This window comes from Cannabis sativa, chromosome 7, assembly GCF_029168945.1.
Source record: "Cannabis sativa cultivar Pink pepper isolate KNU-18-1 chromosome 7, ASM2916894v1, whole genome shotgun sequence".
In the NCBI taxonomy this organism is placed as follows: domain Eukaryota; kingdom Viridiplantae; phylum Streptophyta; class Magnoliopsida; order Rosales; family Cannabaceae; genus Cannabis; species Cannabis sativa.
In genome coordinates, this window is record NC_083607.1 from 10,631,747 (window position 1) to 10,643,326 (window position 11,580).

The window sequence follows — 11,580 nt, forward strand, 5'->3', positions numbered from 1 at the left end:
GCCCCGCCGCCTGTGCCGAGATAGTGGTGGCGGCCCATAGATTGGAACCTCTGTATGAGCGGTTCCGGAAGCAAGCACCTCCGGTTTTCCTGAGAGGTCCGGACGTAATGAAAGCCGAGCAATGGCTGACGGTGATCACCAAGATCTTGAACTTTATGGGTGTCACCGGTAACGATAGAGTGGTGTGCGCCACATTCCAGTTCCAGGAGGACGCGCTGGTCTGGTGGGACATGGTGTCTCAGATCCATGACGTCACCACCATGACCTGGGAAAGGTTCCTGGAACTCTTCAACGCAAAGTATTACAATGAGGCGGTCAGAAGCACCAAGAGGAAAGAGTTCGCTCACCTGACCCAGCGTGAGAACATGAGCGTCACTGAGTATACTACTCAGTTTGATCGGTTGGCGAGGTTAGCCTCGGGAATTGTGCCGATCGACTTCAGCAAGAAGGAGAAGTATCTGGACGGGTTGAATCCCAAGCTCAGGCATGACTTGATGATTACCACAGACGACAGCACCACCTATGCTCAGATGGTGGAGAAGGCACTGCGAGCTGAGGGCGCAGTGGGGTGTATGTCGGGACCGCCCGGTCTCGGTGAGTGGCGGAGCTCCTACCCCTCCGCATCGGGCTTTAGCGGGGAGTAGTGGTTCGGCCATTGATCGCAGGAAGAGAGCACCCGCCGCTTCCGTGGCTCGAGTCGGAATAAGAGGTTCCGGGGAACCGAACGGCAGGAGTCGTCCAGGTGGTACTGAGACCCGCTTCTCCTATCCCGAGTGCCCTAGCTGCAAGAGGCACCATCGGGGCGAGTGCAAAGGTCAGGGATGTTTTCATTGTGGCATGCCCGGACACTTCAAGAGGGAATGTCCCCAGGTCCGACCAGAGGCACCGAGAGCTCCAGCGATACCCACTCCAGCCAGGGTATTTGCTATCACGCAGGCTGATGCAGATGCCAGCCCATCAGTTGTCACAGGTCAGCTTTTTATTAACAACTTACTATATTCAGTGCTGTTTGATTCTGGGGCTACACATTCCTATGTGGCGGCCAGAGTCTTTGGTAAATTGGGTAGACCCTATGATAGATATGAATCAGGGTTTGGAACCCTGTTACCTGGCGGAGAATTGGTTATCTCCAATAGGTGGATTAGGTCTATGCCGATCAGGATAGATGGTAGAGAGTTAAGTGCTGATCTGATAGAGATGAGTTTAGTCGAATTCGATATTATTTTGGGAATGGATTTCCTATCTAAATATTCGGCGAGCATTGACTGTAAAAGGAAGATGGTGGTCTTCCAACCGGAAAGTGAAGAACCGTTTGTATTTGTGGGTTCAGTTCAGGGATCTCGGATCCCGGTGATCTCGGCTATGTCAGCGACAGAATTGTTGCACAGCGGTTGCTTAGGGTTTCTGGCCGTGGTGGTGGATACTACTCGGCCAGATACCATTCGGCCAGAGGACATCAGAGTGGTTCGGGAATTTTTGGATGTTTTTCCCGAAGAACTTCCAGGGTTACCACCTCAGCGGGAGATTGATTTTGTGATTGACTTGGCACTAGGGGTGGAACCGGTTTCCAAAGCCCCGTATAGAATGGCTCCAGCTGAACTTAAGGAATTAAAGATTCAGCTCCAAGGGTTGCTTGACATAGGGTTCATTCGACCCAGTGTGTCACCCTGGGGAGCCCCGGTTTTATTCGTCAAGAAGAAGGATGGATCTATGAGGATGTGCATCGACTACAGGGAGTTGAACAAGCTGACGGTGAAGAATAAATATCCATTACCTAGGATCGATGACTTGTTCGATCAGCTTCAGGGGAAGACGGTTTTTTCTAAGATTGATCTCCGTTCGGGTTATCATCAGTTGAGAATCCGAGAGGAGGACATTCCAAAGACGGCTTTCCACACTAGGTATGGACATTACGAGTTTCTGGTTATGTCATTCGGACTAACCAATGCTCCTGCAGCATTCATGGACCTGATGAATAGAGTATTCAAGGATTTCCTCGATATTTGTGTGATTGTGTTTATCGACGACATCCTTGTGTACTCTCAATCAGAAGAGGAGCATGAGTTACATCTTCAGATGGTACTGCAACGGCTTCGAGAACATAAGCTATATGCCAAGTTCAAGAAATGTGAGTTCTGGCTATCTCAGGTGTCCTTCCTAGGGCACATTGTGAGCAAAGATGGGATCAAGGTAGATCCCGGGAAGATTGAATCCGTCAGGGATTGGCCGAGACCGAAGACAGTGACAGAGATCAGAAGCTTCTTGGGTTTAGCCGGGTACTACCGTAGGTTCGTCGAAGGGTTCTCTAAAATTTCAATGCCCCTAACCGAACTTACAAAGAAGAATCAGAGATTTATTTGGTCAGATAAGTGCGAAGCTAGCTTTCAGGAGCTAAAACAAAGGTTGATTACTGCTCCGGTGCTAGCTTTGCCTTCGGACAAGGAGAAGTTCGTAGTCTACTGTGACGCATCCAAACAGGGTTTGGAGTGTGTATTGATGCAAGCCGACCGGGTTATCGCTTATGCCTCTCGCCAGTTAAAGGATTATGAACAGCGATACCCGACTCATGATCTAGAATTGGCCGCAGTGGTTTTTGCACTGAAGATTTGGCGGCATTACCTTTATGGGGAGAAGTGTGAGATCTATACCGACCATAAAAGTCTCAAGTATTTCTTTACTCAGAAAGATTTGAATATGAGACAAAGGCGTTGGTTGGAATTAGTGAAGGATTATGATTGTGAGATCCTCTATCATCCCGGAAAAGCCAATGTAGTGGCTGATGCCCTGAGCAGAAAGGGTCCCGGGCAAGTAGCTTGTATGGTTCAGATCTCACCTCAGCTAGCAGAGGATATGGTTAGATCCAGCATTGAGTTTGTGGTAGGTCAGCTTCACAACTTGACGCTACAATCTGATCTGTTGGAAAGAATAAAAGTCGCTCAGATAACAGATCCGGAGTTAGAGAAGATCCGAGATGAGGTGTTGGCTGGTCAAGCCAAGGACTTTTCAGTGTCAGACAGTGGGATGCTTTTGTATAAAGCCAGGGTTTGTGTTCCGAACAGTGTGGAACTCAGGAATGAGATCTTTGAGGAGGCTCATTCTACCCCATATTCTCTACATCCCGGCACCACTAAGATGTACCAAGATTTGAAACCGTACTTTTGGTGGAGCGGTATGAAGAAGAATTTGGTAGAATTCGTATCGAGATGCCTCACTTGTCAGCAGATTAAGGCTGAACATCAGAGACCAGCAGGGTTGTTGCAGCCTCTAACCCTACCAGAATGGAAATGGGAGGATATTACGATGGATTTTGTGGTCGGGTTACCTAGGACCACGGGTTTATTTGATTCCATCTGGGTAGTGGTGGATCGATTTACGAAATCTGCTCATTTTCTGCCGGTTAGAACAACATTTACAGTGGATCAGTTGGCAGAGTTATATGTCAGAGAGATAGTGAGACTTCACGGGGTACCGAAGTCTATAGTTTCGGACAGGGATCCGAAGTTCACCTCCAAATTTTGGCAAAGTTTGCAACGGGCAATGGGTACAAAGCTGAAATTCAGTACAACATTCCATCCTCAGACAGATGGTCAGTCCGAAAAGACAATTCAGATATTGGAGGATATGTTGAGAGCTTGTGTTATGGACTTTGAAGGCTCATGGAATAAGTATCTACCGTTGATAGAATTTTCTTACAACAACAGTTATCAGAGTACGATAGGGATGGCTCCCTATGAACTGTTGTACGGTAGGAAATGTAGATCCCCTATCCACTGGGATGAGACAGGGGAGAGGAAATACCTAGGTCCAGAGTCAGTTCAGCGAACCAATGAGGCGATAGAGAAGATAAAAGCTAGAATGCTTGCCTCACAGAAAGGCATGTAAGAGTTACGCAGATCCGAAACGCAGAGATGTTGAGTTCCAAGTAGGGGAACATGTGTTTTTACGGGTATCTCCGATGAAGGGGATTAAACGTTTCGGGAAAAGAGGCAAATTATGCCCTAGATTTACAGGACCTTTCGAGATTCTAGAGAAGATAGGTCAAGTGGGATATCGGTTAGCATTGCCTCCAGCCTTATCAGCAGTTCACAACGTATTCCATGTCTCGATGTTGAGAAAATACGTTTCAGACCCCTCTCATATACTCAGTTATGAGAGTCTTCAGCTACAGCCAGACATGACTTATGAAGAACAACCAGTGCAGATCCTGGATAGAAAGGATAAAGTCCTTCGGAATAAGACCATAGCATTGGTCAAGGTTCTCTGGAGAAACAGTAAGGTGGAAGAAGCCACCTGGGAGCTAGAGTCAGATATGAGAGCTCAATACCCAGAGTTATTCAGGTTAGATTTCGGGGACGAAATCCTTTTAAGGGGGGGATAGTTGTAAAGCCCGCTTAGTTAATTTGGAAATTAGCAGTTGTTTATGATTAATTATGAAATTATTTATAGCTATTTAAATAATTTATTATACTGCTATTTATGTTATTCAGTAGCTTGCATATTTTGTAATTCCGGTGCCCGGTATTTTGGAACTCGGCGTTTGGCTCAGTAGAAATCACAACTTAGTATGTTAGCAGTTTGGGGACGGGTTTTAGACATTGGGAATGGTCGGGAATGGCCGGGAATTTAGAATTTCCCAAAAATACCCCTTTAGTGTGATTTAGGTGGTTTTGTGGTGGAGGGGCAAAATGGTCTTTTTGCCCCATTAGTGTTTTGTCTTATGTGAGTTATTAAATAGAATTAATGTTTAATTTAATGGTTTATTATGGCTGAAAAGAATTAGTATTTGTGACTTGTTTCATTTTATTCTTTTTCTCAAAAAACACTAAGTTAGAAAGATAGAAATTTTTAAAGAAAAGCTCTCTTTTCCTCTCCATTTTCGGCTGGGTATTGGGGATTCAAAGGCTGGGTTTTTCAAGCTTGATTCATCACATTTTTAGGAACTCTTGATTGTGGTATGTATTTCTTACTTGTCCTTCTTTGTCTTCTTGGAATTTTTGATAAAAAATGAGTAAATGCATGTAAATTTGGATGTTGTTGCTGCTGTATTCTGTGGTTATTTTCTGAGGTTAAAAAGCATGATTTTTAGATGTTAATTAAGCTACTTGTGGTGTATGATTCCTAGGTTGAGCATGCTAGAATTTTCTTATGCAAAAGTTTGGTTTTCAAAGTAAAAATTGAGAAATTGGTGGCTGTAGTTGTTGCATGAACTAGGTTTTGTTTTCTGCAGTGTTTCTATGCTTGATTATGTGATTCTAAGCTAGCTTTGAGGCTTGTGAGTGAGCTTTAGCCAAGTTTGAGTTCTAACTCAAAGCTTGGAGCTCACATGGTGATTTTTGTTTCTGAGTATTCTGGGTTATTTTGAGGCCTTAGAAATGTTCTAGGGAAGGTATAGAACAGGTCTGGAAAGTTTGATTCAATTTGGGGTTGAATTGGTCGAGTTATGAAAATTTGGGTTTGCTGCCTGCGAGGAACCAGAATTCCGGTTGTGCATCCGGAATTCCGGATGAGGGTTCTGAATTTTCCAGAACCGGAATTCCGGTTGGGCAACCAGTCTACCGGTTGGGGAAAATTCAGGGACCCTAGTTTTCCTCGTTTTTATGTTTTTAGGGGTATTGCCATGCTTTTTGTCGATAGGGAAACTTTTAGTTCCTAATTTAAGTCCCTGGGAAGTGATTTAGCGTCTCACTTATAGCGTTGTGATTTTTATGGTTTAGAAGCCGATGTCCGCCGCTCGGCTTCGGTTCCGATCGGGTTGGCAAGCACACCCGAATTCGGAATCCGTAAGATTAGTATAACAGTATGCATATGTAGATTACATGTTTAGCGTGCATGTAGGAAGCCTGCTAGATTACAGTAGTTATGTATATAGGCTTCGAACCATCCAACCCCGTCACGTCGGTACGAGTGGAGTATGACCAAGATCGGAGTATGACCGGTTCGACCGATCAGGCTGACATTTGGTTGGTGGTTACGTGCTATTGACCTATCCCGTCGGTACGAGTGGAGTATGACCAGCAGCCGGAGTATGACCGGTTTGACCGATCAGGAGGATACTTGTCAATAGTACCGTCCCTGTGAACGTTCAAAACTCAGTACCATGTTGGACATGGCAGTAGTGGCTCAGTACCATGTTGGACATGGCAGTAGCGGGACTCAGTATCGTGTTGGACACGGCAGTTAGAATTATGTATGAGTATTATTATGCTTTTCTTACTGAGTCTGTCGACTCATAGTTTACGTTCATGTGTAGGTAAAGGCAAGGCTATAGCTGATGGACCGTGAGCGAGCTTATGAGATTGTACATGTCGGGGCGGTTAGGCCTGGAGCGTACGATCCTCGGGACAACAAGGCTGATTTTGTAAATGGTCGTTAGACGACCTTTATTTTATGTAACAGTTAAACAGTTAAACTTTTTGTAAATATTTTTATAATCGGGATCCCGAGTCTTTTGTAATACTGTTTTTATAAGTTTAATTAAAAAGCAAAATTTTAATTAATCACGTTTTTCCATAAACCTCGTTGATTAGCAACGAGCTGCACAGTATGTTTAAAAATCACGTAATACGCCTAAGTTAGTTAGGGTGTTACAATTTGGTATCAGAGCCGCTAGGTTGTCTTCCGAAGATCGTCACGACATGTACAATCATCATCAGCAGTTAGCTCGGTTCACGGTTCAGTAAGCCTTTATTGCTTTAGTAGTTTATTTTATTCAGTTATGAAAAAGAAAAGCCTGTTAGGAAGCATGTTAGTAGCCTGATAGTAGAATAGGCGCATGTTTCGTTTATAATTTCCAAATTAAGCGGCATTAGTAAGCTCTCCTTGAATACGACCTGATATGCCAACTCTTGGTTTCGCAGGCGGTTCTAATCAGATGGACGCCAGGCGGACCACCAGGAGTCAGGGCAATTCAGTGGGGTCGAATCAAGGTCAGGGAGCTCAGTTTCCCCCATCTGCCAGGGGCTAAGTTAGTTAGGGTGTTACAGATTGGATGAAGAGATTTGGGTTGAAATAGTTGTGAATGGTGAAATTTTTGGTTGAGAGAGGGGTTCGCTCATATGAAGAAGAAGAATTAAAGGTTTTTTGAAAAAAAAAAATCTGATGAATGGCACGATTGAGTGCTCTGCTTGTTTTTAAATGGGGTATGTCGCGGCATGTGATTCCTATGTGGCGGCCTGCCTCTTTTTCTTCCTTTTCTTTTTTTCTTGTAAGGCCCAGAAGTCGCGGCATGGACTTTCTCATGCTACGACCTGTGTATAATTTTTTTGGGCTCTTTTTGTTACTACTTGACATAGGTGTCGCAACATGGACTTCCTATGCCACGACCCGTGTCTTTTATTCTAGCTGAGAATATTTCTTCCAAAAAACAATTTTCTCCTGATGCACAGGTGTCGCGACATGGAAATTCCATGCCTAGACCCGTGCATGTTCAATTCCTCCTCTTGCTTACTGCCCATTTTTTTCCACTTGCATGCCTAGGCACTATTAAAAAAATTTAAATTGACTAGTTTTCACGATTTCCACGGTTCTACATATTTTTTCTGAAATAAATTCTAAAAGTAAAATTACAATTTACTAAAAACTAAAAACTAACGAAAATAATAGTTGTAATTGTTTCTAAAAAAGAAAATTTTTAGTAAAAAAGTAAAAGTTTGTTTGAGATGCCTCCCAAAGGCACTGTCGTTTACGTCATTTAGCTAGACTCCCTTTCTCTAATCAAAGAGGTGCCAAGATGATAACATACTTGGCTTGATAAATTTGGCCTCCTAAGCAACGCTTTAGTACGTCTTTGACCATTGACCTTGAAGGTCTCTAGTGTCTCCCCTTTGAGTTCCACCTCTCCATATGGGAATACTTGAACCATTGTGAACGATCTAGATCATCGTGATTTCAATTTTTCAGGAAAAAGCTTCAACCATGAATTAAAGAGTAGAACATGTTGTCCGGGTTGAAACTCTTTTCTGATCAAGTTTCTGTCATGCCACTTCTTGGTCCTTTCTTTGTAGACCTTGGTGTTTTCATAGGCCTCATTTCGAAATTCGTCCATTTCATTGAGTTGCAATAACCGCTTTTCTCCTGCTTCTGTCAAATCCACATTTAAGGTCATCGTTACCCCAAATTCCTTGTGTTCTAACTCCACTGAAAGATGACAGACCTTCCCATATACCAACCAATATGGTGACATACCAATAGGTGTTTTAAATGTTGTCCTATAAGCCCACAGTGCATCATCTAGCTTCTTTGCCCAATCTTTTTGAGAGCGTTGAACTATCTTTTCTAGAATTAATTTAAGGCTAATTAGGATTTTTGCCCCTTGAACTTTGACATGTACCAAATCATGCCCCCTGAACTTTTAAGGTTGTTAAAAATGCCCCCTGAACTATTGAGATTGTTGGATTTAAGGACTTCTGTCTAATTTCATTCAATTTTACTATTTTAGTGATTTTTTATGTACTAAACCATGTTCCCCAAACTTTGATATCTACCGAATCATGCCCCTCGAACTTTGACATGTACTAAATTATGGCCCCTGAACTTTCATCCATGTTAGACTTTTTTACTAAAATTGGGAAAAAGTCCTTAAATCTAACAATCCTAATAGTTCAGGGGGCATTTTTAATGACCTTAAAAGTTCAGGGGGCATGACTTGGTACATGTCAAAGTTTAGGGGGCAAAAATCCTAATTAGCCTTAATTTAATTTCCCGATTGGAAACTTTAGCTTGGCCATTGCTTTGAGGATGATAAGGTCATGCAATTCTATAACGAACCTTGTACCTTGCAAGTAAGGCTACAAACTAATTGTTGCAAAAAATGCTCCCTTCATCATTAATAATTTCTCTAGGAGTTCCAAACCGAGTAAAAATATTTTCTAAAGGAAATTCAGCAATGCTTTACAGTCATTTGAGTGTGTTGCTTCCACTTCTACCGATTTTGATACATAATCCACAACTATCAATATGTAAGAATTGTTGTATGACGATGGAAAAGGGACCCATGAAGTCAATACCCCACACGTTAAACAATTCAACTTCCAATATACCTGTCAAAGGCATCTCATTCTTCTTCAGATATTTCCAGTTTTCAGACAACGATCATATGCCTTGATAAATTGATGAGCATCTTTAAATAGAGTAGGCCTTAAAAACCCACTTTCGAATACCTTTGCAGCAGTTCGGTTTCCACCAAAATGTCCTCCACACTGTAAGCAATGGCAATGAGTTAATATAGAGAACATCTCCTCTTCTGGCACACATCTTTTGATAATCTGATCGGCACAATGCTTATAGAGGATAGGCTCTTCCTAGTAATAATGTTTGACTTCCGAATAGAATTTCTTTAATTGTTGCCTCGTCAAATCTAGAGGTGTAATGTTGGCGGCTAAGAAGTTCACATAATCCACAAACCAAGGTACTGTTGACTCCAAAAGAAACAGCTGCTCATCAGGAAAGTCTTCATTAATCTATACCTCTTTTGTATTCTTGCTCCCTTCGAGCTCCAACCTTGATAGATGATCTGCTACCAAATTTTGTGTGCCCTTCTTGTCTTTGATTTCTAAATCAAATTCCTATAGAAGAAGAACCCATCGAATCAGTCTCGGTTTGGCATCCTTTTTAGTCATCAAATACTTGATTACTGAATGGTTGGTGTACACTATCACTTTACTTCCAATCAAGTATGGTTGGAATTTGTCACATGCAAACATTATGGCAGTAGCATAATTTAGTTGGCCATCATTCAAGATTTTGCTTGCATGGTAGGTAGTCTGAAATACCTTGTCTACCCTTTGTCCTAATACTGCACCAATAGCATAATCACTGGCCTCACACATGATTTTGAAAGTTAGCTCCCAATCTGGAGTAGTGACAATCGACGTTGAAATTAACTTCTCCTTGAGAATTTGAAAGGCTTCAAGGCAGTCCTTCCCACACTCAAAAGGCACTCCATTAGCAAGTATATTAAATAAGAGTTTGGAAATCTTGAAGAAGTCTTTGATAAATTTTTTATAAAATCCAGCATGCCCCAAGAAGCTTCGAACTCCCTTAACTGATACTGGAGGGGGTAAGTTCTTAATCGTCAATATCTTGGTTTTATCCATTTCAATACCGCTTTTAGAAATTTTGTGCCCTAACACTATCCCCTCTTTTACCATGAAGTGACATTTTTCCCACTTGAGCACCAAATTGGAATCTTCACATCTGGTTAATACCAGTTCCAAATTTCTTAGACATTGATCAAAAGACGAATCGAATATAGAAAAGTTATCCATGAACACCTCGATGCACTTCTCAATTAGATCAGAAAATATTGCCATCATACACCTTTAGAATGTTATTGGAGCATTGCACAACCCAAATCACATTCCCCATAAAGCAAAAGTGCCATATGGACATGTGAATATCGTCTTCTCTTTGTCTTCTGGTGCAATGGTATGATAACCTGAATACCCATCAAGAAAACTGTATTACTCTTGGCCTTCCAATTTGTCAAGCATCTAGTCAATGAATGGGAGAGGGAAGTGATCTTTTCTGGTTGCTTTTGTTGAGTTTTTTGTACTGTATACAAATTCTATACACAATTACATTCTAGTTTGTATTAACTCATTCTTTTCATTCTTCACTACCACATTCCTCTTTTCTTTGGCACCACTTGGACAAGACTCACCTATTTACTATCTGAAATAGGATAGGCCACCCTAGCATGTAACCACTTTAGAACTTCCTTTTTGATGACCTCCTTCATCGGTGGATTCAATCTTTATTGAGCATCAATGGTTGGCTTTGCCCCTTCCTCATCAAGATTTTATGCATCATAGTTTAGGGGCTGATCCCCTTGATATTTGCCAATGTAATCCAATGGCTCTCATGTGTTTCCTTATAACCCTCAACAACTTTTCTATCTCCGTAGTAGAAAGGGAAGCTGACACAATGACTAGAAGTGTCTTATTTTCTCCCAAATACTCATACCTCAAGTGATCTCGCAAAACTTTTAATTCAAGTTCTGGTGACTTCTCGATAGATGGAACTGACTTTGTTGGAATGACTCCTAGCTCTTCATAATATTTTTTGTTTAATGGCCCATAAGAGTCAAGCCACATAGCATATTCCATCACTTTTTTACCATCTTGTTCAACCACCTCCTCTTACACAAGTTAGATTAAAAGGGTCTTCACTTTATTCTTTGTACTCCACCAATTTGTCTACCGTATCAATCGAAAAACAATTATCACTAGCTTTAGGATAACTCATCGCCTTGAGTACATTAAATACTACATCATCTCCTTGAACTCTAAGATTTAACTCTCCCTTTTGAACATCAGTTAGTGCTTTCCCTGTTGCCAAGAAAGGTCTTCCCAATATGATAGGAACATTGTTGTCTTCTTCCATGTCAAGGACTATAAAATCAGCAGGAAATATAAACTTGTCCGCCTTGACAAGGACATCTTCGATTACTCCACTTGGATGGGCTAAAGAGCGATTAGCTAGCTGTAGTGTTACACTTGTTGGTTTTGCCTCTCTGAGTTGTAGCATCTCAAATACTGACAAAGGCATAAGGTTGATGCTAGCCCCCAGATCACAAAATAC